Genomic DNA, 27,628 nt, shown 5'->3' on the forward strand with positions numbered 1-27,628 from the left:
TTGTTTCAAATCCTCTTGAGCTTCTTTTGTAAGCTGGCGTGGTGAATTTAAAGCATTGTCTCCCCTTAAAATGTCATATAATGGTTGCAATTGACAGGTAGTCAAGCCTAGCACGGGACACATCCATTGGATATCTCCTATCAATTTCTGGAATCATTTAAGGTGGTTAGCTTCTCTGTTCTTAAGGAGAGTTTTTGTACTGTAAGCACCTTAGGATACACTTTACATCCTAAATATTGAAAAGGAGCATGTCTTTGAATCTTTTCTGAAGCTATGTCAATTTATAATTCCTTAGTGTTTCTATGGTTTTTTGTAGACATGCTTCTAACATTTGTTCCTCAGACGCACATCCCAATATATCATCCATGTAATGTAATAACATTACTTTTGGAAATGCTTTTCTTATTGGAGTAAGAGCAGCAGCAACATACATTTGACACATAGTAGGGCTGTTTTTCATTCCCTGTGGCAAAACTGTCCATTTATATCTTTTATAAGGCTCAGCTAAGTTAACGCTGGGCACTGAAAAGGCAAATCTTTTCATATCCTCCTTATCTAGAGGGATAGAATAGAAACAATCCTTAATGTCTATAACCCACAGAGGCCATTCTCTAGGCAACTGAGTAGGAGATGGAAGTCCAGGTTGAAGAGTTTCCATAGTTTCCATCTGTTCATGTACCTTTCTTAAATCAGTCAACATCCTCCTTTTTCCAGATTTCTTTTTTACAACAAATACTGGGGAATTCCAAGGACTTAGAGAAGGTTGTAAGTGTCCTTGGTCAAGTTGTTCCTGTACTATGTCTAGTAAGGCCTGAATTTTATCGCTACCTAAGGGCCACTGTTCTATCCTAACTGGTGAATCAGTTTTCCATTGGATAGGAACAGGTGAAAGTGTTGGCAGGCCTTCAACAGCAGCCCTGCCTAAAAAACCGAAGTACTCATTTTTAACCCTAATTGTTGTAAAATGTCTCTTCCCCATAGATTGATGGGGATTTTTTCAACTATAAAAGGAGTAAAAACTACTGTTTCATCTTCAAATACCCATCTTAAAGGGGTAGCACTAACTTCAGCTGCTATTGATCCTCCTACCCCAGACATGTAGGTGTCTGCCTTAGTCTTTGGCCAGTGACTGGGCCAGTTGGCACCTCTAATGACTGTGAGATCTGCACCTGTGTCCACCAGTCCTTCTAATGCTATGCCATTTATATAGATGGTGAGCATAGGTGGGTCAGCTGTCACAACTGCTGTACAGTATATTCCTGGGTTTTTCTGCTTGGAGTCAGAACGTGGGTGACTGTCACCAGCTTGCTTATTAGGGGTCTGTATCAATAAACCCAATGCTACTACTTCCCCTGGTTGATAAGTCACACATTGTCTCCCTGTGTTAGTGACTGGGATATTATCTACACATTCCCCAGTTTCCCACATCAGTGTATGAATGAACACTGTCTTGTAAGTACTCTCAGGAGGTGAAATGGTCAAGCCTACTGTCCCTGGAGGCAAGGGATCCATAGATTAGAGAGGAACAGATTTCACCTCTCCAGGGGGTATCTCAATTGTCCCAGCTGCATACAACTCTATCCTCCCTAATTGTAGTCCTGTTCTCCCATCATGTTGCTTCCTGGCTGACTGATTGTGTAATCCCTTTCTCCCCTCAGATGGCTTCCTGGCTGATTGGTCGTGTCTGGGTATTGGACTTGGAGGCACTCTCTGGGTGTGGCATTGGCTGCCATCATGCCCCAAGTGTTTTTTGCCTGGGGCCCTGGAGCTGGGCCCCTCATCCCGTTTCCCTGAATCAGTCTACACTCTGAGGCCCTCTGTTGCATTTTGGACATGGGGTTTTGGGTCTTGTTCTCCCAGCCTGTCTTCTCACTCTGTCTCTATGCCAACATTGAGCTTTCAGATGGCCTACTTTACCGCATTGAAAGCATTGACGAGTCTCTCTGGAAACCCCTTGCCAAAAGGGATCCTGTCTCCCCATGTTGGGATCTTGGGAAGTCTGCACCATAGCCTGGCTATAAAAGGTATTTGTGCCCATTGTGGCACAGCGTCTTATGATCTCTTCTAAAGGAACATCCTTATGTAGTCCTAGTATAATCCTTCTACAAACCTCATTGGCATTGTCTCTAGCAAGTTGCCTTACCAAAATGTCTGTAAGTAAGAGTAAGGATTTTCTCTTGAATGTCTTTCATCCAGCCAGCCTTTTCTCTCTGTGGTGTAGTGATGGGTAGATATGAGATCCTTCCCAGCCAGGAAGCAGGGAACAGTTGGGTCAGAGTAGTTCCCCTGGGGGTTGGTTAGTACAAAAGGGGTGGCATCTGAGGAGCTTGTGGCCTGTGGGAACGGAGCCTTTGCAAAGAATGCATTAGGCCACATGTGGGACCCACCCTGAGGGTGGTGATGGCACACCCAGCAGTCCTGGACACCCCCATTACCCTCAGAGTTCCCGAGTCTGACTAGGAAGTTGTCACCCTATTTCCCAGGACCCACAGAGTAGGACCAAGAAAGCTGGAGAGAAAATATCAAGAGTAGAGTGTTGCGTGCTGTCGTCTCCAGAAGCTGCTGGATCGCTCTCTGGGAAGAGATCTACTGTGTCTACTCAAATCTCTCAGACAGATTCTTCTTCCTGTAGCGAACCGTTGTCTCCAGGTAGTTGCTGTTAACTCTTGTCCTTAGAAGTGACTTCCCTTCCTGCAGAGAGCCCCGTCAAGCCAGATGTAGTGCAGAGTCCCCTTCTTGAATCCTGGCTCTGAATCTCCTCCAGCTCTTATCCTTCTCCAGGCCGATCTGCTCTCTGCGCCCAGTGCTGTCTCTTTTATCCTCCCAGAGAATGGGTGTGGGATAATGCAAGGGCTTCTGGGAAGAACCACCCCAGCCAATGAGCTTGCCCCCTCTCTCAAGTCAACCTGAGTTCTCACCTTGTAATTGTCCAGAAAACCTGAATTCTCACCTTGTCACTATCCAGACAACCTCAGTTCTCACTTAGTAATCCTAACATCTCCCCCTTTCTTTTGATTTAGAACATAAGACAGTCATGACCTTGAAACATAAATCCATCAATATGGGAAATATTACAGATAATTACATAAATGACCTTGAAACATAAATCCATCAATATGGGAAGTATTACAGATAATTACATAAATGACCTTGAAACATAAATCCATCAATATGGGAAGTATTACAGATAATTACATGAATTACATAAGCACATAGTAACATAGTAACATAACACATGCTAGAAGTATATAACATAATCATAAATTGAAAATTTATAAATGTCCATAAGTCCATTGTCCATTAGTCTCATCTTGTGTGAGGAAGTCCAATGATTCCTGCTGGTTTTAAAGTTCTTTAACAGTCTTCTTATTATCCATGCTCTTTCAGTGTCAGATGTTTCTTAGATCTTCTCCTTTATTTTGAGGTCTTTCTCTTTTTCTGTCTCTCTCTGATGGACAAGGCGAATATGACTCGTTGGCACCCATCTGATTCCTTCTCCTGCTGAAGAAATACAAGCAAACCCTCTCCCCCAGGCAGTTAACCTATCTGGTCCCTTCCATTCACCACTTTCTGGATCTCTCCACATCACCTGGCGATTATCTAAGGACAGTGGAGATGCTCGCACTGGACACTGCCCTTCTGGTGGGTTATAAAACCTGTCTGCTGGAGCCAGTGCATCTTTGTCAAAAATTAGAAAATTAATGGTATAGAGAACTAAATTTAGAAGTTCCCTAGGGCTACCTGTGGCTCCCCCTTTCTTTTGTTTTTGGAGGAGTGTCTTAATATCTCTGTTTCTTCTCTCTACTATTGCCTGCCCTTGAGGATTAAAGGGTATGCCCGTGGTATGTAAAATCTTATACTGTGCACAAAAGTGTGTAAAATGTTTTGAGTTACCTGAATTAAAATTCTGGCTCTGCTACATATGATTTTTTGCTCTGGAACAAATCACTTTCACTTCTCTGGGGAGTATCTCGGTAGTCTCTACTGCACACAACTCTATTTTTCCTAATTTCAATCCCTTTCTTCCATCTGATTGCCTTTTGGCTGATTGATCGTGTCTTAAAATTCTCTGGATGTAACCTTGGCTGCCATCATGCCCCACTTGGGGGGCTGAAGCTGGGCCCCACCTGTCATTTCCCTGTGTCAATCTACATTCGGAGGCCCAGTGGAGGCCCTTGTGACATTTTGGACATGGAGTTTTAGGTCTTCTCTCACCCTGTCTTCTCACTGTATCTCCATATCTACACTGAGCTCTTAGATGCCCAATTTTTCCACATTGAAAACATCGCCGAGTTTCTCTAGAAGGCCCTTGCCAGGAGGGACCCTGTCTTTCCACATTCATCATTGTCCGGGTGTAAAAAGCATTTGTTCCCACTGTAGCACAGCGTCTTATGATCTCCTCTAAAGGAGCATCTTTGTCTAATCCCCATATAATTCTTTTGCAAATCTCATTGGCATTTTCCTTAGCCAGATGTCTGGTCATTATTTCTGTAGCTGAATTTTCTCCAATAGTTCTTTTGACAGCAGTTTGCAAACGTCCCACAAAATCTGCAAAAGGTTCATTGGGACCTTGCTGTATTTTAGTGAAAGCCTCTCCACGATCTTTCTGTCCAGGAAGGACACCCCAAGCTTTTATTGCAGCCTTAGCAATTTGTTCATATATTGTCATAGTATAATTAATCTGTTCCGAATTCTCTCCATATTGACCTTCACCAGCTAAGTGCTCAAAAGTGAATTGTGTGTTAACTCCTATTTCCAAATTGCATCTGACTTGAATTTTACATAATTCATGAAATTCCGCAAGCCATAATAAATTTTCTCCAGGTTCCAGGCATATCCTTGCTATGGATTTCCAATCATTCGGGGTTAGGACTTCATAAGACAAACCATCTAGTAACATTTTGACATAAGCTGATGTAGCCCCATAAAGGGTACAACCTTTTTTCAAATCTTTAATTTTATTCAAATCTAAAGGTGCATATCTTCTCCTTTTTTTACCTACAGAGTCAATATTTTCAATCACAGGATATGCATGTATAAAATCACTTATATCCTGTCCTTCTCTCTTAGCTTTAACCAATGCTTTTTCTAATCTTGTCATAGGCTTAGGCTGCTTCACAGGCAATTCTGTTTGTGTTTCTGCCTCTTCCTCTCCTCCTTCTTGCTCCACCCATGAAGGGTTAATTGAGGGAGGAGATGGGAGGTGCTCCTGTTGCTGTTGCTCAGAATTGTACTTAACTTCATTGTTATCTGATTCATCCTTTTCACGTAGTTTAGTTGACACTTCCCCATTTTGCTCCTTCATCTCTTCCTTTAGAATAACATTTTTTAAAGCCATTTGAATTAAATTGTAGGTATGAATTGTATCTTTGGAAACTGAGTTTGGTCTGGAACCAAAGGGTAAAATGTCACAAAGGTAATTGTACTGTTCACCTAATTGCTCTCCTACTAATTTCCACTCATCTGGATCCAATTCTTCTTCCAGAGAAAAAGAAGGACATATGACCTTCACAGTTCTTAAAAGTTCAGTAATCTCCTCTAAAATTATAATCAAGCCTTGGCTTTTCATAACCTTGATGATGCTCTCTAAACATTTTCCTTGAACAGAAGGTGTTTGCCCCATTTCACTATAAGAGATTGCTGGTTTAGCCCTTAACAAGTTCCTTATTTATCTATTAGCACGCTCACTTAATCTTTAACAAAGTTTCCTCGTTACTCACGGTTCTGGGTTAGAGAGACTGAGATCTGGATGGGAGGCTTTTCCACTGGAATCAGGACCGTGTCCGTCCCTGTTCGGGCACCAAATTGCGAAGGTCTGGTCTAGCTCTTCTTGTCAGGATAAGCAAATGTCCTTGCCCCACGTTGGGCGCCAACTGTTGCGTGCTGTCGTCTCCAGAAGCTGCTGGATCGCTCTCTGGGAAGAGATCTACTGTGTCTACTCAAATCTCTCAGACAGATTCTTCTTCCTGTAGCGAACCGTTGTCTCCAGGTAGTTGCTGTTAACTCTTGTCCTTAGAAGTGACTTCCCTTCCTGCAGAGAGCCCCGTCAAGCCAGATGTAGTGCAGAGTCCCCTTCTTGAATCCTGGCTCTGAATCTCCTCCAGCTCTTATCCTTCTCCAGGCCGATCTGCTCTCTGCGCCCAGTGCTGTCTCTTTTATCCTCCCAGAGAATGGGTGTGGGATAATGCAAGGGCTTCTGGGAAGAACCACCCCAGCCAATGAGCTTGCCCCCTCTCTCAAGTCAACCTGAGTTCTCACCTTGTAATTGTCCAGAAAACCTGAATTCTCACCTTGTCACTATCCAGACAACCTCAGTTCTCACTTAGTAATCCTAACAGTAGAGTCCTCATAAGGAGAAAGAAAGGAGATTAGCCTGGGAAGCTTCTTTCTCCAGTGTCTTTCCCGGGCGTCTTGCGAAAGAGAAACTTCAGGTCTTCTATGGGTTCACAGGAATAAACTGAGTTATCTGAAACAGAAGCAACATGTTTAATCCTAGAAATATGAGTCCAGCTGGGGGAACCCTTCCAGTTTAACTGCATTTGGAGCAGTTAAGATGACCTTGTATGGGCCTTTCCACTTCACACCTAGGGGGTCAGATCCCTGGGCTTTCCAGCTCTTTAAATAAACCATTTCCCTGGGATTGACAGGGGAATTGGCCTGAGTAGGAGTATCCGTGGGTTTGGGGAGATGCTCGTTTGCATATTCAGAAAGGGCCTTCTGAACTGTACCAAGTTGTGAAACAAATCGAGTGACCAGATGCTGTTCTGACAAGAATGTCAGTTGTTAGAAAAGGCCTTCCATACAAGAGCTCAAATGGGTTGAGCTTGATAGATTTTCTGGGGGCAATTCTGATTCTAAGAAGCCCAACAGGGAGATTTTTAATCCAATCTTCTCAAGTCTCAAGACTTAAGGGTGTGGTCAGTTTGGAGGCTTCCTTTATTAAGAGGGAGGTCGCAGCTACTGCTCTAAGGCAGGAAGGCCATCCTAGAGAAACTGAGTCCAGCTTCTTTGAAAAATAGGCCACTGGCCTGGGATCTGGTCCCAGAGACTGAGTAAGGACTCCCAAAGCCTGCCAGCACCTTTCATCTACATACAGAGTGGAAGGTTTCTCTAAGTCAGGCAGGGCGAGAGCAGGGGCAGAGGTTAACTTAGCTTTCAAGGTTTTAAAAGCATTGGCCTGCTCAGGTCCCCATTCGAGAGGAAGGTTGAATAGAATCATAGAGGGGCTTAGCAATAATCCCAAAGTTTGGAATCCAGATTCTGCAGAAGCCCGCCATACCTAAGAAGGTTCTCAGCTGTTTTTTAGAAACAGAAGGTGGGATACTTAAGATAGCCTGCTTCCTCTCCTCAGTTAGAGAGCGAGAGGGGGGGGTGAGATTGTGACCCAAATATTTGACAGATTGGCAGGCAATGTGGGCCTTGGATAGAGAGAGACCCTGTAACTTCTTGAGGCTAAGAAATTCATGGTTTTTACAGTTGCTGCCAGAGACTCCTCTCTAGTAGGACTGCAGAGCAAGATATCATCCACATATTGAATAAGGCTGCTGCCGGGCAGCTCAAGATCTCTCAAATCTTTAGCTAAGGCTTGCCCGAATGGATGTGGACTATTTCTGAACCTTTGTGGGAGGACGGTCCAGGACTGACCAGGAAGTCCACCTGGCTTAGCCCATTCAAAGGCAAAGAGAAATTGGCAGTCCTCGTGTAGAGGAATACAAAAGAAAACATCCTTTAGGTCCAGGGTAGTAAACCATTGAGTATTTCCTGGGATCTGGGTAGGTATAGTATAGGGATTAGGTACTGTGGGATGGATTGGGATAATTGCTTCATTAATTGCCCTTAAATCCTGTACCATACGATAATCCCCATTAGTTTTCTTAACGGGAGGGATAGGAGTATTACAGGGAGATAGGCAGTGGACCAGAAGTTTAAACTTAAGGAACTTCTCAATCAAAGGCTGTAACCCGATCCTGTGCTCCTGCTTAATTGGATACTGCCATCTATGTGGGAACACAGTAGGATCCTGTAGCTTAATGAGGGCTGGGGTAGCATGCGTCGCCCTTCCAGGAATGCCCTGATCCCAGATGGAAGAGTCTATGTCCTCCCAGATTTCATAAGGAACATGGGAAGGTCTCAGAAGGAGCACAAAAATATCACTTGGAGATTTGAGCAGAGAGAATTGGGTTCCTGGCTTCTCCATTAAATCCCGACCCAATAGAGGAGTGGGACAGGAAGGAATAATTAAAAAGGAGTGTGGAAACAGCAAATCTCCATATCTACAAGGTAGAGGAAAAGTTTCCAAGCAGCTCTGGAGGTTCCCTTCAATCCCGATTACTTTACGGGGGGAAGGGAGCGTTGGACCAGAGTGGGATAACAGAACTGAAAAAGAGGCCCCAGTATCAAATAGAAAATTAATGTGCTTACCTGCCACGTCTAGAGTCACCCTGGGTTCGGCTGCGCTGATGGACAAAGGTGGGGCTTCGCCAAACTCCGGGGCCCGTCATTCCGAGTCCTGAGAGGACTGGAGGGTGAGGTTTGAGGCGGTGGCTCTACCCCTCTCTGGGCAGTCCCTTTTCCAGTGTCCTTCCTTGTGGCATGTAGGACAAGGATCTGGAGGCTTTTTCTGGAGGCATGTTCTAGCCCAGTGACCCTGCCTCTTGTACATATTGCATATATTGGGGTCTCCAGCCTCAGTTTACCTCATCAGATTACCTCCATCACCTCCAACCCAGGTCACCAGTGCGAGAGAGCTCCTCTTCCTTCTCCTCCTCCTCCTCCTCCTCCCACACAAGTCACTCCCCCCCTTTGTCCCACCAATCAAGTCAGCACAGAACAGCTGGGGAGGATCAACCTTCAAACAAGTTAATGGGGAACCGTCCAATTGGCAATCAGTCTCACGTGCTTCGTTATCCAAGTGCATTGCTCAGTTCTAGCCCTTTACAGAAGACAGCTATCTATATCTAGAGGCTTGTGGGGACAGAGTGCAGATCCCAGCATAGTATTTTCACTCCTTTTGTGTTAATTCCCTGCTTTTTGAATTCTCTCTCACTGATTTTCCCTTTGTGATCTGATTCTCCTCATGCAGTATGATGATTCTAGAAGCATATACAGAATTGTAGCACATGCTGAAGGTATAGAGGATTGCTTGCTGGCTAGGGCAGATCTTTAAGGTTGAAGGGAGGGAGAAAACTATTTTGGAGCACAACGTCTGGCAAGGTTGAGTGTTGAAAATTATCCATGCTTATGTTTTGAAAAAGGCAAAGCTTTTATTAAAACAAAACAAAACAAAAACCATGGGGACCCCGTGAAGCCATTTGCTGATTTTTTTTTTTTTTTTTTTAACTAGGACACACCTCCCCTCCCCTTGTCTCTGGAAAATTTGGACTGGGTCGCTGAAAACTTGGAAAGAGTGGTTCGCATCAAACCTTTGTTTTGAGACTCCCCGACATGCTAAATGAATGCTCTGGATTTTCCTCCGGCGTCTCTCTCAGGCTCTCCTTGCGCTTCTTTGATTCTTCCCGCATGGAGGACGGACTAGGTGAAGAGACAACCAGAATCAAGTACCCTGCATATGCGCCGGCCTTCTTGCCCGGCCTGGGGCCAATCCCGAGCTCTTCCTTGTCCGTTTCTCTTTGTCGCGCCTTGCTCAGAGACATCATCTGCTGGTGGCGGTGCTGGCGGTTTCTGAGAAGCGATCGCCCCCTGGATCTGTGCTGAGGAGGGGAGCGGCCCCAGTCACAGTCTCGGGAGAGAGTGCTGCTCCCGGCTGCAGGAACACGCGAGTTTCGCGCTTGCCTCAGGTCGGGTGCTTCTGGACAGGCCGGGCGAGTGAGTTGCCCAGACTCCGACAGGCCCTTTCTCCCTCTTTGCAAATGGAGAGAGTGGGGCCGAGCTCAAAGGGGAGCTGGCCGATACCAGGGAAATCCGCTGTTGGAGGGGACGTGAACCAAGGTGACAAAAGCCCGTCGGATGTGGGTTTACGCCAATGGCAGAAGCCTGAGGCCGCTGAGGGGTGAAGCTGGCGGCAGGGCTGGCGCTCCTGGGGAGGGGGCGGATTCACAACTTCTCTACCTCCAGGGCAGACTTTCCCGGCAGGGGGCGGGGCTGGGGGGAGGGCGCCTATAAAAGGGCAGCCCCAGCTCCTGGGCAGGCATTCCCTCCGCCAGCCAGCTTAGCGCTCAGCCACGCACTCGGTGGAGAGGAGAGGAGAGCTGCAAGGGGGAGACGAGCAAGGGGAACTAGAGAAAGAGAAGGACTCGCCATCCCTGGCTGCAGATCGTCCAGCCCGCCCCTCCAGCCCCAGGTGAAGCAGTAAAGTCCGATTCAAATTATGACGAGACGAGAGCCAGTGCTGAGGAAGGATTCCTGCCGTTGCGTAGGACTCCCCATCCTGTGGAGATCCCAAGGGCCCCAAGCAGCCACGGTCATCGAAGAAAGCCTGTCTCCAGCATCCGTGATAGTGAGTATCGGCTGGAAGAGGCGGGAGAACTGGAGGCGGCCTCCAAAGCTTGGGGGGAGGGAGGGAGAGAATCCCTTAGGAAGGGTTCAATGGATGGGCTGCTTTTCAACGTTGGGGAAGTGTTTTCTAAGGATCCTCGGGGACGTGGCCTTCATTGGTTTGACATGACCATTGTCCCCCGGGGTTTGTTCCCCTCTTGAGATCCGCAGCCTGTAAGTCTGCTCACCTGCTTAATCCCCCTCTTTTTCTCTTTCACAGGCCAAATGCAAGAGCGGAGAATGCCCCCTGGTGGCTGCCACCCTCACACTACACGGGAACACAGCGGCCAACCAGATGCGGACCACAGGGAGCTGGGAGGACAGCGGGAGTGGGAAGTGAGACCCGAAGGCCGAGATCCGCGAGCATTCTTTCCCGGCTCCGAATTCGCAGACTGCGTGGCCGCGGCAGGATCCGGTCCCCCAGAAAGCATTGACGCTGAAGGGCTTTCCGAGGGAGCGGTTCTTGAACCTCCTTCCTCGCCGGGGTTTCTCCCAGGACCATCGCAAGATGTGGAAGATGCCCCTCGACGTTCCGAGCTTGCAGCCGATCGCCAGAGGTGCCACACGAGGCCTTGCCGGTGGGCTGCACGGGACTATCAAGAGCTGGGTCCCGGATACTCTTCCTATCGGGACGTTGGCCCGTGTGAGTGGAGCTGGGGAAGGCCCGGGGCCACCGCCAGATGCCGGGAGCATTGCCCAAGACGCCGTCGAAGCGCACAGATTCTAGAGGCTGACAGACATCCAAGGGCAGGGGGCAAGATGCTGAGGGACACCGTCGTGCCCGTACAAGGCGGAAGGGAAAGCGGGCCTGCCCGGGAACTTGGCAGAAGTGAAAAGTCCTTGTGAAACGGGCTTTTGCAAGTTGCCTTGAGAGCGGAGCCACATTTTCGGACTTTTCCCTTCCCCTTTCAGGCTTTGCTTTGCTCCCCACAAGAAGCCATCGCTTATCTGAGATGCCCCTGGGAGGGGTGTGGGGGATGGTCGGGGAATGCTAGGGGAAACTGTGCTCATAGACAAAAGCTGCACTTTAATAAAATGTCCTTGCAAAAACCCTCCTCGCCTTGTTCCTTGTTCTCTTTCGGATTTTCTCGGGTTCGTTCTGGCAGTATGCGGGCTAGGGCGGGCTTTGCCATCTCTGTCACTTCCACATCCTAGAAGGGGAGGGCGGGAGGCAGGGGCAACCAAGAGAAGACTATCCTGAAGGGGGGAGGAGGAGGGAAGGTAGGATTTTTGAGTAACTCCTTTCCCATGGGCTTGGCCTAGTGCCTGGCACAGGGGAAGCCCCATCTCCCAGGAGATTTCAGAGCTTCCCAAAAAGGACAATGCATTCAGGGAGGACCCAGCCTTGACTGACCTCTTAACTGCAGTGCACCTCACTTTCCTCATCTGGCCAGTGCCGGGAAAGTAGCCCCTGCCTCAGAAGCTTGCTTTGAAGAGCAAATGAAACAATGGCAATCAGTAAGGGCAATGCCTCAAACTCTGGCAGCTGTGAAGGTGGTGCTTAGGTGTTTACAGATTTCTTCCATCCCTCTTATGGTCTCTCTCTCCCTCTCTTGGTGGCCCTCTTGGTCTCTCTGTCTCTGTTTAAGGGGAGGGCTGTGTATCTAGCCTCCCATAATTGGAGCCTACTCTAGGCCCAGGAAAAATTGAAGGGAAGGATATAGGACACAAGATGATTGGAATGGGCCAGAACTCTGGAGAAGTGTACTTGAAACAAAGGTTCTTATAAAAGGTGTTAACTCAGTGGAGTTAACATTGATAAGACAATGGGTATCTAGTGTGTCATGGTGATTAATTGTTCTCTAATACAGTATGATTGAATTAATCTTATGGCAAATAATGGTTCCCTAGTGATATAATAATTGCCTTATACTCCATATGATGAATGGATTTAATCATAATAAAGTATTTAAGAGGTCAGACAATGCAGTGGCCTCTCAGAGAGGTCAGAGAACAGCAACTTCCTCTCAGTCTCCTTGTATCATACTCTCACTAGAGGAGAGGCATTCTAGGTTGGATGTCCAGTGGCCTCAGTCAGGTGACTCCAGTGTATTCTAACAAATAAAGATGTGATTTATTTATTTTCCATGATTAGTAAGATATGCATAAGACATTGACAGTTTCGTGAACAACTATCTTTTCTTAATACCATGTTAGTCCATAAATGGAAAACAATAATAAAATGAAAGAAATGTTTTGGAGCCACTTCCAAATCAGGATTCATCTATGTTGAATTTCCTTTTGCTCCTTGACTCGTCTGAATCAAAACTCAAAAACCCTTCCATTGTTTATAAAAATTGACAGAAACTACTGCTGCCCTCTTCCCTTTACCTCAAAGTCCAGTGGGCCTCTCCAGAAAGAAGACAACATCACCAGTCTGCTGGATTCTAGAGAAAGGCATGGAGGCTGGGGGCAGCATTCTCAGTCCCTCTCCAGGAAAGGAAGCAATGAGGAAAAATCATGCTGTTGAATCTGGCCATGCATCAAAGCCAATGCCAGCGACTTTCCTTTCCTGTTAAAAGGAACTAAAGCAGGACCTTCCCCATCTTCCACAACTCTGAGAGCACCTCTCCTTTTCAAAGGTGATCCTTGTTTTTAGAAAGAAAAAACTTCTTTGGTTTGCCCATCACATTCCTTGTCCAATGAACTTCTTCACTCTGAACAATCAGCTCTCTCAATTGGTGGTTTCCCAATGAAATGACTGGAGCATGGAAGAAATTCAGGGTCAGATCTGTTGGGGGTCAGGATGGGGCTGGTGATGGAGGGAAAACATGATGACCATAGGAGACATCCAGAGTTGCACTGGAGGTCAAATAGAGAAAGATGATTAGGGAAAAGGCCAACTATTTGACACAAACACAACCAATGCAGCTAGATGTAGACAATCAACACAGGATAAGATAGAGAAAAACATTCATTCTTTCCTGCCTTTCTTCCTTCCCTTTTCTTTCTTCCTTCATTTCTGTTTTACTTGCTTTCTTGCCTATCTGCCCCTTGACTTGCTATCTATATTTCCCTTCTACTTTTTTCATCTCTTTTGTTTTCATTCGATTTTTGCTTGTCTTCCTTCCCTGTGTGCCATCCTGAATTCTATCTACTTGGCAGACTCTGCTAGATAAGGGTTCAGCGGCATTTCATTTTCAAGCTGCTGGCAGAATTCATTGTAAGGAGGACAGAGTTTGAAAGAGAGCCCAGCCCTGGAGTATTGCTTAAGTTTTATTAAAACCGAGCCCTTAAGAAGAGAGAGGGTAAGGACTTCTGGCTCCAGGTATCTTCCAGCTTTGACAGGAGCCAGGTCAAATTTCTGGCCTGAATATCTTTTCTGAGATTTGCTCAAAACTGTCAACTCCTTGCATTGTGTTGTTTTGTTTGGGTTTTTCCCCCCAATGAATCTGGTTTGAGGAGAGGATATTAAATCACTCCCCCTTGGCAACCACTCAGGGACAGAATTATTCTCATGACATCAGAAACACCTCAATTTTGATCTTTCTTCAGACTATTAATGCTGGAACTCTGTCTTCCCAGAAATTAGCCGGAATCAGGATCACTAAACGTCTTTATTCTTGATCTTTTATGGTCAAGGTCAGGGGCTTAGGCCTAGCAATCTCACCCACACCTTCCTCCCTCAAATGCCAGGAGAGACTGACCCAGCATCAGTGTCTCAATTCCTCTTCCTCCTCCTACTCCTCCCACACACATCACTCCCCCCCTTTGTCCCACCAATCAAGTCAGGACAGAACAGCTGGGGAAGGTCAACCTTCAAACAAGTTAATAGGGAACTTGTCCAATTGGTAATTAGTCTCACATGCTTCATTATCCAAGTGTTGCTCCGTCCTAGCCCTTTACATATTAGTACTTCAGACAATCTTGGAAAGTTGTCTCCTTACTAAGACCCCTTCAAACTCTTTTCCCAGCTGTAAAATGGGCATAAATGCATCTATTTGAATAGATTATTATCCGATGAGCTGATTTAGACCATCATCTAAGCCCAGAGAGAGAAGTGTGGAAAGTGAGTGTGGGTCACAACACTGTATTTTTACTTTTTTGTTGTTGTTTGCTTGCATTTTATTTCCCTTCTCATTTCTTTTTCCGATGTGATATGATTTTTCCTGTACAGCAAGATGATTGTACAAATATGTATACATATATTGGATTTAACATAGAAAATAATAAAATGATTTATTAAAAAAAAGTTGTCAAATACTACTGAAATCAGATGTTTCAAGGGATATTAGTCAAGCTTAAAATGCCATCTCATCAATATTGGTTATTAGCAGAGACACAGGTATGTCTGGAAGAAAACTGAGGTTTCTGAGTCATTGCTGAGTATTTGTCTTGAAATGATCATGACCCTCTGAGCCATTACTTTTTTCTTTTTCTTTGAAATGATCAAGACCCTTATCCTAAGGAACAGCACCAGGCCCAGTCACATTCATCCTGGTGGTTGCCACCACTGTTTAGACTTTAAAGGAAATCTCTAGCTTGAACTAATTCTGGAGCCTTCCCTAGAACCTCAGCTATCTCCTGCTAAAGAATCTTTCTGACCTTAGGGATCCCCTTTTCTTTCTGTCTCCCTCTGAGACATTGCTTCTTTTTTAAAAAAATATTTTATTTTTTCTGTTTATACATGTATATTGAATTGTAATACACATTTCTTTGTGAATCATGTTGGAGAAGAAAACTCAGAACAAAAGGGACAAACCTGAAAAGGAAAATAAAAGAGAAGAAAAAGAAAAAAATAGTGAACACTGCATGTTGATTTATTTTCAATTTCCATAGTTCTCTCTCTGAATGCAGATGGCCTTTCTTTGCAGAGCTTACTGGAATTCTGTGATCTCCCTGAACTTCTGAAGTTCGGTGAAAAGTTCAGTTCACTCAAAGACTTGGCTCTTCCATAGTTGATGATCATACAATCTTGCTGTTTCTGTGTACAATATATACTTGATTCTGCTTATTTCATTCAACACCAATTGGGGTAAATATTTCCAGGCCTTCCTAAAAGCAGCTTGTTTATCAATTTTTAGAGAACAATAATATTTCATTACTTTCCTATACCATACCTTATTCAGCCATTTTCTAACAGATAGGAATCTACTAGCTTTCCAGTTATTTGCCATGGCTAAAAGAAGTGCTACAAACATTTTTGCCCATGTGGGTCCTTTCCCACTTTCATGACTTCCTTGGAATAGAGGCCTAGCAGGGGCACTGATGAAGTTTTATTGCTCTTTGGGCATGGTTACAAATGGCCTCCAGAATGGTTGGATTAGAACTTTGTTTCTTGATGCCATGACGGCACTGCATGGACTTTGGGGAGACTGAGAATAATATGACCCTATCCATCAAGCAAGTGGTAATTGTTTAGTCTAATAAACAGAAAAGATGAAGCTTGAGCCTTGGCTGCATTTCCCAGATTTGCTTTCATGCACCTATCTGACCTGCAGGAATCTATGTGAACATTGATATGAAAGCTGTCTTGGACTTCATTGGACTTTTCAGGCAAACAAGTTGGAAAGATGTCACAGAGGATGAAGAGTGTCAATAAGGGAAGTAAAACAATTTTTTGTTCCCTATTATCATCCAAATCTGCAAATGTCTGACAAGGACAGGCTGGAAAATTGTTTCCCATCTTCCAGTTAGACCAGGGAATAAGCTTGCTTTGCTTTGGGTCCAACTTAAGCAAAGGGCACAGCTTCCTCCCAAGAACCCAGGATGAACCCCTGCAATTGAAGGTCCTTTGGGAATCCTCAGCATCGTCCTCTTGCCAGGGCTTTGCAGGCTCGTGCAGCAGTTTCAATATTGCAAGTCTTTCCCAATGAAATCATTTGGCTTTTTGTTCTGCCCATGCCAGGGACGCTACCAAACAGCTTTTCCCATCTCACCCTGATTCCCGGATGACATGGCGCAGCAAGACCCCTCGGATCAAGGATCTTCTGATGAACAGAGCCACCTGCACCTAGAGAGAGGACTGTGGGGACTGAATACGAATCGCCACCTAGTGTTGTCACTTCTATTGTGCTAGTTTGCTGGTGCTTTGTTTTCTTTCTCATTTTGTCCTTTTTGATCTGATTTTCCTTGTTCAGTATGACCACGGGGGAAATATGTACAGAATGATTGCACATGTTTAAGGTATATCGGATTACTTGCAGTCTGGGGAAGGTGGTTGGGGTTGAGGGGAGGGAGAGAAACGTCCTTGGGACACAAGGTTTGGCCAGGGTGAAGGCTGGACATTATCTCGGCATATGTTTTGAAAAACAAAGTTTTATTTCCAAAAAGACCATACTGATCCCTTGGGCTTCTGGATGAATGTTCCCCTTGTCCCTGGAAGACTTGGATGGGTTGCTGACAACGCGGGCGGGGTGGTGCGCAGGAAGCCTTTGTCTTGGGACTCCCGGGGGAGAGATGGTGAGGGCTCTGCATTTTGCTCGGCGTCCCTCTCAGCAAGTCTGTCCTTGAACTTCTCTGATTCTTTCCTGCTCCGCATCCAGGTGAAGAGACAACCAGAATCAGGGCCCTTCCATATGCTCGGGCCATTTTGTTCCCGGGCTGCGGACAATCCCGAGCTCTTCCTTGTCCGTTTCTCTTTGTCGCGCCTTGCTCAGAGACATCATCTGCTGGTGGCGGTGCTGGCGGTTTCTGAGAAGCGATCGCCCCCTGGATCTGTGCTGAGGAGGGGAGCGGCCCCAGTCACAGTCTCGGGAGAGAGTGCTGCTCCCGGCTGCAGGAACACGCGAGTTTCGCGCTTGCCTCAGGTCGGGTGCTTCTGGACAGGCCGGGCGAGATGCGGGAGTTGCCCAGTCTCCGACAGGCCCTTTCTCCCTCTTTGCAAATGGAGAGAGTGGGGCCGAGCTCAAAGGGGAGCTGGCCGATGCCAGGGAAATCCGCTGTTGGAAGGGACACGAACCAAGGTGACAAAAGCACGTCGGATGTGGGTTTACGCCAATGGCAGAAGCCTGAGGCCGCTGAGGGGTGAAGCTGGCGGCAGGGCTGGCGCTCCTGGGGAGGGGGCGGATTCACACCTTCTCTACCTCCAGGACACTCAGACTTTCCCGGCAGGGGGCGGGGCTGGGGGAGGGCGCCTATAAAAGGGCAGCCCCAGCTCCTGGGCAGGCATTCCCTCCGCCAGCCAGCTTAGCGCTCAGCCACGCACACGGTGGAGAGGAGAGGAGAGCTGCAAGGGGGAGACGAGCAAGGGGAACTAGAGAGAGAGAAGGACTCGCCATCCCTGGCTGCAGATCGTCCAGCCCGCCCCTCCAGCCCCAGGGCAGCCACACGTGCCGCCGCCATGTCCGAGTCTAGGCAAGAAGAAACGAGAGCCAGTGAACAGAATGCGGAGGAAGATTTCCTTCGGCTTGATTGGAATCACCATTTAGTGGAGATCCCAGGGGCCCATCGCAGCCACCGTGCTGGCAGCGAGGCTGTCCCCAGCATCGCCGATGGTGAGTGCGGGCGGGAGAACTGGAGGAGGCCTCCAACGCTGGGGAAGTTTCGGGACGGAAGGAGGGAAGGGTCAGTGGGTGGGCTCTTTCTCACTTTTGGGAAGTCACACAAAAGGATCCCCAGGGACGTTGCCTTCATTTGCTTTGAAAAGACCGTTGTCGCCCCGGGGACTTGTTCTCATATTGAGATCGCCAGCCTGGAAGTCTGCTCACCTGCTTAATCCCCCTCTTTTTCTCTTTCACAGCCCAATGGCAAGAACGGAGAATGCCCCCTGGTGGCCGCGACCATCACAGGATGTACAGGATTCACAGGATTTGGGGACACAGCGGCCAACTAGGTGCGGACCCGAGGGAGCTGGGAGGGCAGCGGGAGTGGGAAGTGAGACCCCAATGGCGAGATCCGCGAGCGTTCTTTCCCGGCTCCGAATTCGTGGACTCCGTGGCCGCGGCAGGATCCGGTCCCGCACGAAGCGGGGGAGCTGAAGGGCTTTCCGAGGGAGCGGTCCTTGCTCCGCCTCCCTCACCGCGGTTTGTCCCAGGACCATCGCAAGATGGGGAAGAGACCCTTCGCGATCCCGAGCTCCCAGCCGAGAGCCAGAGGCGCCCCGGGAGGCGTTGCCGCAGGGCTGCATGGGAGGAGCCAGAGCGGGGTCCCAGCTACTCTTCCTACCCGCACCGTGGCCCGTGTGAGTGGAGCTGGGCAAGGCCCGGGGCCGCTGACTGCCACGCGTGCAGCGGGAGTCCTTGCCACTTGACTGTACGGGTGGAGCTGGAGCTGTGGCCCAGCTGCTCTTCCTATCCCGACCTTGGCCCGTGGGAGTGGAGCTGGGGAAGGCCCGGGGCCACCTCCAGATGCCGGGAGCATTGCCCAAGACGCCGTCGAGCGCACAGATTCTAGAGGCTGACAGACCTCCAAGGGCAGGGGCAAGATGCTGAGGGACACCGTCGTGCCCGCACAAGGCAGAAGGGAAGGCGGCCCTGCCCGGGAACTTGGCAGAAGGGCAAAGTCCTTGGCGATGGGCTTTTGCAAGTTGCCTTGAGAGCGGAGCCACATTTTCGGACTTTTCCCTTCCCCTTTCAGGCTTTGCTTTGGTTGCCACAAGAAGCCATTGTTTATCAGAGATGCCCCTGGGAGGGGAGGGCAGAGGGGGGAGTGGAGAATGCTAGGGGAAATTGTGCTCATGGGCAAAAGCTAAACTTCAATAAAATTTCCGTGTAAAAACCCTCCTCATTTTGTTCTTTGTTCTCTTTCGGGTTTTCTGTTTTATTTTGCTAGAGATGGGCTTTGCCATCTGTGTCACTTCCATGTACTAGAATGGGAGGGCAACATTGGCCACCAAGGGAAGACTATCCTGAGGCCATGGGGTGGGGCGGGGAGGGGGAACTCCTTTCCCCGGGCCTGGCACAGGGGACGCCCCATCTCCCAAGAGATTTCAAAGCTTCCCAAAAAGGACAATGCGTTCAGTGAGGATCCAGCATTGACTGACCTCCACCTCACTTTCTGAAGTCCACCTCACTTTCCTCACCTAGCCAGTTGCCAGAAAGTAGCCCCTACTTCAGAAGGTTGCTTTAAATAGCAAATGAAACAATGGCAATCGGTCTTGGCAGAGCTTAACTCTCAGGCAGCTGTGACGGTGGTGCCTAGTGTTTCCAGCTTTCCTCTTCTTTCCTCTCCCTCTCAAGATCTTTCTCTGCCTCTCTCGGTGGCCCTCTTGGTCTCTCTGTCTCTGTTTAAGGGGAGGGCTGTATATCTAGCCTCCCATAATTGGAGCCTACTCTAGGCCCCAGGAAAAGTGGCTGGGAAGGATATAGGACACAAGATGATTGGAATGGGCCAGAACTCTGGAGAAGTGTACTTGAAACAAAGGTTCTTACAAAAGGTGTTAACTCAGTGGAGTTAACATTGATAAGAAGATGGGTATCCAATTTATCATGGTGATTAATTATTCTCTAATACAGTATGATTGAATTAATCTTATGACAAATAATGGTTCCCTAGTGATATAATGATAGACATACTCAGGATGATGAATGGATTTAATTATACTAGAGCACTTAAGAGATAAGTCTCTCAGTCAGAGAGGTCAGACAACATCAACTGCCTTTCAATCTCCTTGTATCATCCTCTCACAAGAGGAGATCCATTGATTTCAGAAAGGCCTGGGGAGACTTACATGAACTGATGCTGAGTGAAATGAGCAGGACCAGGAAATCGTTGTATACTTCAGCAACAATACTATATGATGATTAATTCTGATGGACGTGGCCCTCTCCAACACTGAGATGAACCAAATCAGCTCCACCAGAGCAGTAATGAACTGAGCCAGCTACATACACCCAGTAAAAGAACTCAGGGAGATGGCTGCGAACCACTACATAGAATTCCCAATCCTTCTATTTTTGTCTGGCTGTATTTTTGATTTCCCTCACAGGCTAGTAGTACAGTATTTCAAAGTCCGATTCTTTTTGTACAGCAAAATAACTGTATTGGCATGTACACATATATTGTATTTAATGAATACTTTAATATATTTAACATGTATTGGTCATGGTGGAAGGGGTGGGGGGAAAGAGAACACCATCAGATGGGAAGGGAACACTAGGGGAAGGAGAACACTGGGTGTTTTGAAAAGAATTTTGGAGTTTTACTGGACTGCAAGATGTATAGGAATGTGAAAAAGCAGCCAAAAACCGCCAATGGAAGGAGGAAAGGGAATAAGCATTTATATAACGTCTACTACTTCCAGGCACTGTGTTAAGCACTTTCTATAAACATCTCATTTGATTTACATAGATGCCACAATTATCCTCAGTTTACAGTTGAGGAAATACCACTTTACAGTTGAGTCAAATACCACTTAAGTGATGTCTCCAGAGTTATACAGGAAGTAAATATTGGGGGCTGGATTTCACATCAGATATTGTTGACTGTACTACAAGTTATCTAATAATGTAATGATGAAATATTTTACTGCATTAGAGGATAGATCATTTCTAGGAATGAGGGAGTAATAATCTCATTGGTTTTTTTTTTTTTTTTTTTCATTTTAGTCTTCACCTGAAGTATTGCTTTCAATTCTAAGGCCCATGGTTTGACACCAATAAACTGAAGCATGACCAAAGCAGGACAAACAGAATGGTGAAGGGCCTTAAGTTTATATTATAAACTTTATGATATATTAGTCTGTGTAGTAGAGTCCACCTTTCCACTGTATCTGTATAACTTCTAGGGCCTAACACAATATCACATATGATAGAAAAAATACATGATTTTGAAATTAATCAATCAATGAAAGAAGTTTGATCTGTCACCAACTTACCCCTGCATCTGGGGACTGCCCCTTCATGGAAACATCGGTCTGATTAGACTGGCCTGTACTGTTCACCATGGCAACAATGGCAATACTCAGACTCAAATTTTGTGAGGTAGTTACAAATAGACAGAAGTGTATGATGATTGCCAGACCATATCTTACTGACCAGAACCCTGGAACTGGAGAACAAATAAAGAGTTATTGTGCTAATAGTCTCTTTAGATTAAAATATTTTAGTAAGCCCTACATAGGCCATTATCTTTCTACTTAGTCTATTGTTTGTCACAGGCATTTGAACAGAATAGTATAAAAGGCAATGATTGGCAGGGAAAACATTGGATTGAAATAGATCCAAAGAGTATATCTTCATCATCCAATCAACCTCAACCAAACCGTACCAATTATTCTGTACTTTTTTCACATCCATGCTGAGGGGATGTAGGCAGATCTAGCTCAGTGTTTGGAAGGCTCCAAAAGGAACATGGGAAAGAGGCGTCAGATCTGAAAGTTGAACAGGAAATTGGAGCGCTATCACTTAAAGCATCTCAGAAAGATGATGCTGGCGGGCAATGCCAGGAAGCAGGCTTTGAGGAGAACTAGGATCGCCTGCAGCGTCCGAGAATAGGGAAGAATTCAACTGGAAACGTTCAGCGACGTGTTTCGTGTTTCGAATGAAGAACTCACTGCAGCAAACGAGAGGACTGTTGCATTTAAGAGAAAAACAAACAAAAAGAGTCGTTACAACTTTCAGCTGCGGATCCCGTCTGTTTTAGTTAACAAAGTTATCAGCCTCACCTTAGTGAAGCCTCGAAAAATTGGTTAAGAACTCGCAATCGTTCCTCTCCACGGAAATCTTTAGTAAAAGGCGAAAGATTTATGCGATCTGAAGAGAAACAGGCGTATGTTTTGAACTTCCCGCCCCGCGCAACCCAGGATACACAGCACAGCTTTAGCTGATGCCGACTAAGGCTGCCCGAGGGAAGGACTCCCTTTCCGAACTCCTCGGGGGGCCGCCCGGCCCAGCAAACACCCACACGTACACCCTGAACTCCCCGCGCGGGAGGGAAAAGGATGCGAGGGTCAGGGGGAGGGACGCTCTCCCGGGACAGGTCGAGATGTGGCGCACAGCCTTCTGGGTATGCAAAGCAGCATTCACTTTCCACTCTTCTCCACTTTCTGCGGGTCCTGGACAGTGCGCCCTACAATGAATGGGACCTAGAGGTGCCTCTGAACTGCAATCTATCCATCTCACGGACTGGGAAACTGAGGCTCCGGGAAGAGGCGAATAGCGCACAAAATTTTGGTCCAGTCTGGAGAAGGCAAGCGGCCTTTCCACCCCATGGAAAAGAATTTAGGCCAACCTGGAAACCTGCCCGATCTACCCGCCCTTTCTTTCCTTCCCCACCCCCACTCCCAGTGCTCAGAAGAACACAGTGGCTAGGGAGCACCTAGGCAGGCAGAAGAACACAGTGGCTAGGGAGCACCTAGACAGGCACTGGAGGCCTCACCCCAAACTCTGATCATGGGCTCGGGAAGCCCACCGAGGGCCATTTACAAGGGGAACACCTGGAGCCTGTCACTTAGGCCCGGCCTCCTCTGCCCTCAAATACACAGTCGTGAGCATTGGGCACTATCGAGATCAGAGACAGACCCGGATGAAAGATAGTCACTCTCCTACGAGGCCTTGGGCACTTTGGAAGAGAATACTTGGATAAAAGATGGTTAGACTGAAAACTGTGAGAAAACTTAGCGATTAACTAATTCAATGCTTTTATTTTACAAATGGAGAAAGTGAGGTGCATGATGCTTAATCAGCTTGCTTAAGGTCATAGAGTTAATAAATATCAAAGCCAGGATTCAAACCAAGTCTCCTGATTCAAAATCTAAGGTCCTTCTGACTATACTTCCATGTCACAAAGGAGATGATTCACAAAACAAAAGTTCTTTCCCCTTTGGACCCTGTGTGATGTCATCTTATGATATTCCAGATGACTGTCTCTCTTTTAAACAAATTCACTCAAAACTCTATGTATTCTCCAAGGAAGGAAAGTGTAACAAAGCTGCATTGCACTATCACCTTTAGCAAAGATCCTATACTCAAGGGCTTAGTAAAGCAGTTAGTAATTGGGAGCAAGCACATAAAGGGAAAAACCAATTCCTATGAATTCCTATGAAGACTGCAAAACTTATTAATGCTGACTTATTTTTTCTGAATAGTGTGTATTATGCCATCCAGGACCATACTTCAATGCTGGGCTTCTTTTCATTCTTAGGTGCAGGTGGTGCAGTGGATAGAACAGTTAACCCTGGAGTCAGGAGGATGCAAATTCAAATCTAGACTGACATGCTTGATATTTACCCCTTTTTGCTTTGGGAAAAAATGTTAGTGACAACACAATCCCAAATCTGTCTCCTTAAATTAGGACCTAGGTTTTTCCTTTCTCATTGCCTAAAGTTTAGGAATTTGTATAGCGACCCATGCAGTCAGGAGTTTTTTTCTTGGAGTCAAGATTTTTTTTTTAATAAAATACTATATAAATATATTTTTTCATCTCTTATTTGGGAAGTTTATTTTTTAATTCAAGTGTAAGATTTACATTTATCTCTTTTTCATTTTATTTTATTCAGGTCAGACCTATCCTGTGTTTTATCATTTGTAAACTTCTAGATGTTTTTACAGTCTTTCCCCCAACCCATTCCTCTCTGTGACTCCAAAACTTCTCTAAATATAATGTCTTTGCCATTTCTAATATAATTGCAAGTTGGTCCTCACTATTGTGTAGCAGTTCTTTTATTTGTCCCTTGTTGATTCTCTATCACATTTTCCATGATAACTACTGAAATTTTTTATTTTTTCATCAAACTTCCTATCACACTTTCTATTCTCTTCCTACTCTGCCTTTTCAAAGGACTCTGTCTCCTACTTTATGACACCACTCCTTGCTTTGTAGCCCTTCTCACTGTTTTCTTTAAGAAGTAATGGACAATTTTGGCTGGAGGATGAAGAGAGGAAGGGAGAGACAAAGGGGCAGCAGGGAGAATGGTCGCAAAGTTCAGAGAAGGTGAGAGGATCTAGGGCCATGTAAAGAAAATTCAAGACAATGATGTTACTGCTGCTTGGCCAGGTTGTTGCCAATTCCAGTAGCCTGGGATAGGTTAAATGTATCCAGACATGGTCTGAGGTCTCAGCAAACAGATTCCTGAGGAACATTTTCCACCGGATCCTTTGTTACAATTCCTGTACCATGAATGAGTGCAGATCCTAATGCTAAAATTCCTAGGGTCTTAAGCTTGCTGACTAGTCATATAGGAAGCATGAGCCAAGCATCTTGAAAGAAGTGAGAAAACATTCCTTTGCCAGATTAAGAGAGGAGTTTATAAGACCTAAAACTCCTATGTGGTAATTAATCCTGGGAGAAGACACCTGAGGGCCAGGAGAATGATCACTCTATAGCTATTCATAGATATGAAATATTGTATGCTTGACAGCCAGGTGGGACAGTGGCTGGAATGTAGGACTCGGGAACATTCAAGATCCTATCCCCAGACTTCATGAGGACATGTCAGCTATTCTTCTTTGAAGGATTCTAGCTCTTCAACTAATGGAAACAATAAAACTTTTACCTATAAAGCCAAAGGATGATAATTTTTCCTGATCACTCCTACTGGGCCATTTGCAAATTTTCTGTCTTTTTGAGATACAATGTCTTTATAAATGGGATTTCTTACCTCAGGACTTAGATCCCTGTCTTGGCAGCTACAGCAGATTCTCCCTTATCACAGATCCCTGGTTCCCAGAAGGATGATTTTTAATACATGGGCCTTGCTTTCATTGCCCACCTCAATCTTTAGCTATTTGTTTTGTTCTTATCTTGAATTTAAGAGTTTGATAGCCTATAGACAAACCAGATTGATTCTCACCATCACTGGAACTAAATAAATGTGAATTAGGTTAAAGTAGCTATAAAGAGGAAATGGGATAGAGAATAGGATATAGGACAGATCTGAGTTCAAATATTGCTTTCAATATTTATTAACTAGGTAATCCTGAGCAAGCCATTTCATCCTTTCTTGATTTTCATAGGGTTGTTCTGAGGATAAATGGACTCAATAGCATATGTATAAGCACTCTGCAAACCTGAAAATACTATGTAAATATTACTTATTATTATAATACATCATGAAAAATGCTCAGCTAATTGATTATTACCATAAGAACAAAAAGTAGGCATTAATATGAAACCTCAGTCTATGGGTCAAGAAAATTGGAAGGAAGTTAAAAATTAACTACAAAGTAAAATGAAAAGTTTTAACTTTCAGGAATTAAGGCCAAAGTATTTCTGATGAAATGGGGAATTCTGGATAATGGTGAGAAAGTCTTCAGGAGCAAGAATCGACATTTTATCTCCCTCAGGTTTGTCTTTGATCTATCATGATAGGAATTGGTTTTTCCCTTTGTGCGCTTTCTCCCAATTAATAACTGCTTTAGTAAGCCCTTGAGGATAGAATCTTTGGCAAAGGTGAGGGGTGGATTAATAGTGCAATGCAGCTTTGTTATACTTTCCTTCCTTGGAGAATAGATAGTTTTGAGTGAATTTGTTTGAGAGAAGGCAATCATCTGGAATATCCTAAGATGAGTTCATTAAAAACAGGCAACACACAGTCCAAAGGGGGGGGGGGGACTTTTGTTTTGGGAATCATCTTCTTTGTGACGAAGACTTGGTTTAGAATCCTGGCTCTGATATGTATTAACTCTATGACCTTAAGCAAGCTGATTAAGCACCATGCACCTCACTTTCTCCATTTGTAAAATAAAACCGTTGAATTAGTTAATCGCTAAGTTTTCTCACAGTTTTCAGTCTAACCATCTTTTATCCAAGTATTCTCTTCCAAAGTGTCCAAGGCCTCGTAGGAGAGTGACTATCTTTCATCCGGGTCTGTCTCTGATCTCGATAGTGCCCAACGCTCACGACTGTGTATTTGAGGGCAGAGGAGGCCGGGCCTAAGTGACAGGCTCCAGGTGTTCCCCTTGTAAATGGCCCTCGGTGGGCTTCCGGAGCCCAAGGTCAGAGTTCGGGCTGAGGCCTCCAGTGCCTGTCTAGGTGCTCCCTAGCCACTGTGTTCTTCTGAGCACTGGGAGGGGGGATGGGGAAGGAAAGAAAGGGCAGGTAGATCGGGCAGGTTTCCAGGTCGGCCTAAATTCTTTTCCATGGGGTGGAAAGGCCGCTTGCCTTCTCCAGACTGGACCAAAATTTTGTGCGCTATTCGCCTCTTCCCGGAGCCTCAGTTTCCCAGTCCGTGAGATGGATAGATTGCAGTTCAGAGGCACCTCTAGGTCCCATTCATTGTAGGGCGCACTGTCCAGGACCCGCCGAAGGTGGAGAAGAGTGGAAAGTGAATGCTGCTTTGCATACCCAGAAGGCTGTGCGCCACATCTCGACCTGTCCCGGGAGAGCGCCCTTCCCCCTGACCCTCGCATCCTTTTCCCTCCCGCGCGGGGAGTTCAGGGTGTAGGTGTGGGTGTGCTTGCTGGGCCGGGCGGCCCCCCGAGGAGTTCGGAAAGGGAGTCCTTCCCTCGGGCAGCCTTAGTTGGCGTCAGCTAAAGCTGTGCTGTGTATCCTGGGGTGGGCGGGGTGGGAAGGAAAGTCCAAAATTATTAATTTCAATTACTGTTCACGATGACAACAATGTTCATACTCAGACTCAGATTTAGCGAGGTAGTTATAGACAGAATTGTATGATCATTGCTAGACCACATCTTACTGACCAGAATCCTGAACTCTAGGACAAATAAACAGTCTTGTGTACAAGAAACAAAGAAAGCGAGAGTGGTTTTTCCAAAGAAATTTTATTGAAGTGTAAGTTTTGTCCACGAGCACAATTTCTGCCAGCATTCCCCCCCCCACTCCCCTCTCCTCCCAGAGGCATCTCGGATGAGCAATGGCTTTTTGTGGCAAGCAAAGCAAAGCGTGAAAGGGGAAGGGAAAAGCCCGACTCTCAAGGCAACTTGGAAAAGCCCATCGCCAAGGACTTTGCCCTTCTGCCGAGTTCTGGGTAGGCCGCCTTCCCTTCTGCCTTGTGCGGGCACGAAGCTTTTGTGCAGAATTTATCCCGTGCCCTCGGATGTCTGTCAGCCTCTAGAATCTGTGCGCACGAGGGCACGTTGGGCAATGCTCCATGTGTGCGGAAGTGGAGCCGGGTCTTCCCCAGCTCCACTCCCACGGGCCAAGGTCCGGATAGGAAGAGCAGCTGGGCCACAGCTCTAGCTCCAACCATACAGCCCAGCGGCAAGGCCTCCTCTGGCACCTCTGGCCGTCGGCTGCGAGCTCGGGACGTCGCTGGTCTCTCCATTCGCATCTCGCGTCCCAGTCCCGCTCTCCTCTC

General features: G+C 46.3%; 1 non-coding gene across 1 annotated transcript; it reads right to left on the bottom strand.

Annotated features, from left to right (window-relative positions):
• Positions 1 to 22,031: 22,031 nt before the first annotated feature.
• LOC141565326 (U5 spliceosomal RNA) lies at positions 22,032 to 22,147 on the bottom strand. Its single transcript, XR_012488994.1, has one exon. It is a non-coding gene; the product is annotated as a U5 spliceosomal RNA (small nuclear RNA).
• Between the last annotated feature and the right edge of the window lie 5,481 nt (positions 22,148 to 27,628).

Source organism: Sminthopsis crassicaudata, chromosome 3 (genome assembly GCF_048593235.1).
Source record: "Sminthopsis crassicaudata isolate SCR6 chromosome 3, ASM4859323v1, whole genome shotgun sequence".
Classification (NCBI taxonomy): Eukaryota; Metazoa; Chordata; class Mammalia; order Dasyuromorphia; family Dasyuridae; genus Sminthopsis; species Sminthopsis crassicaudata.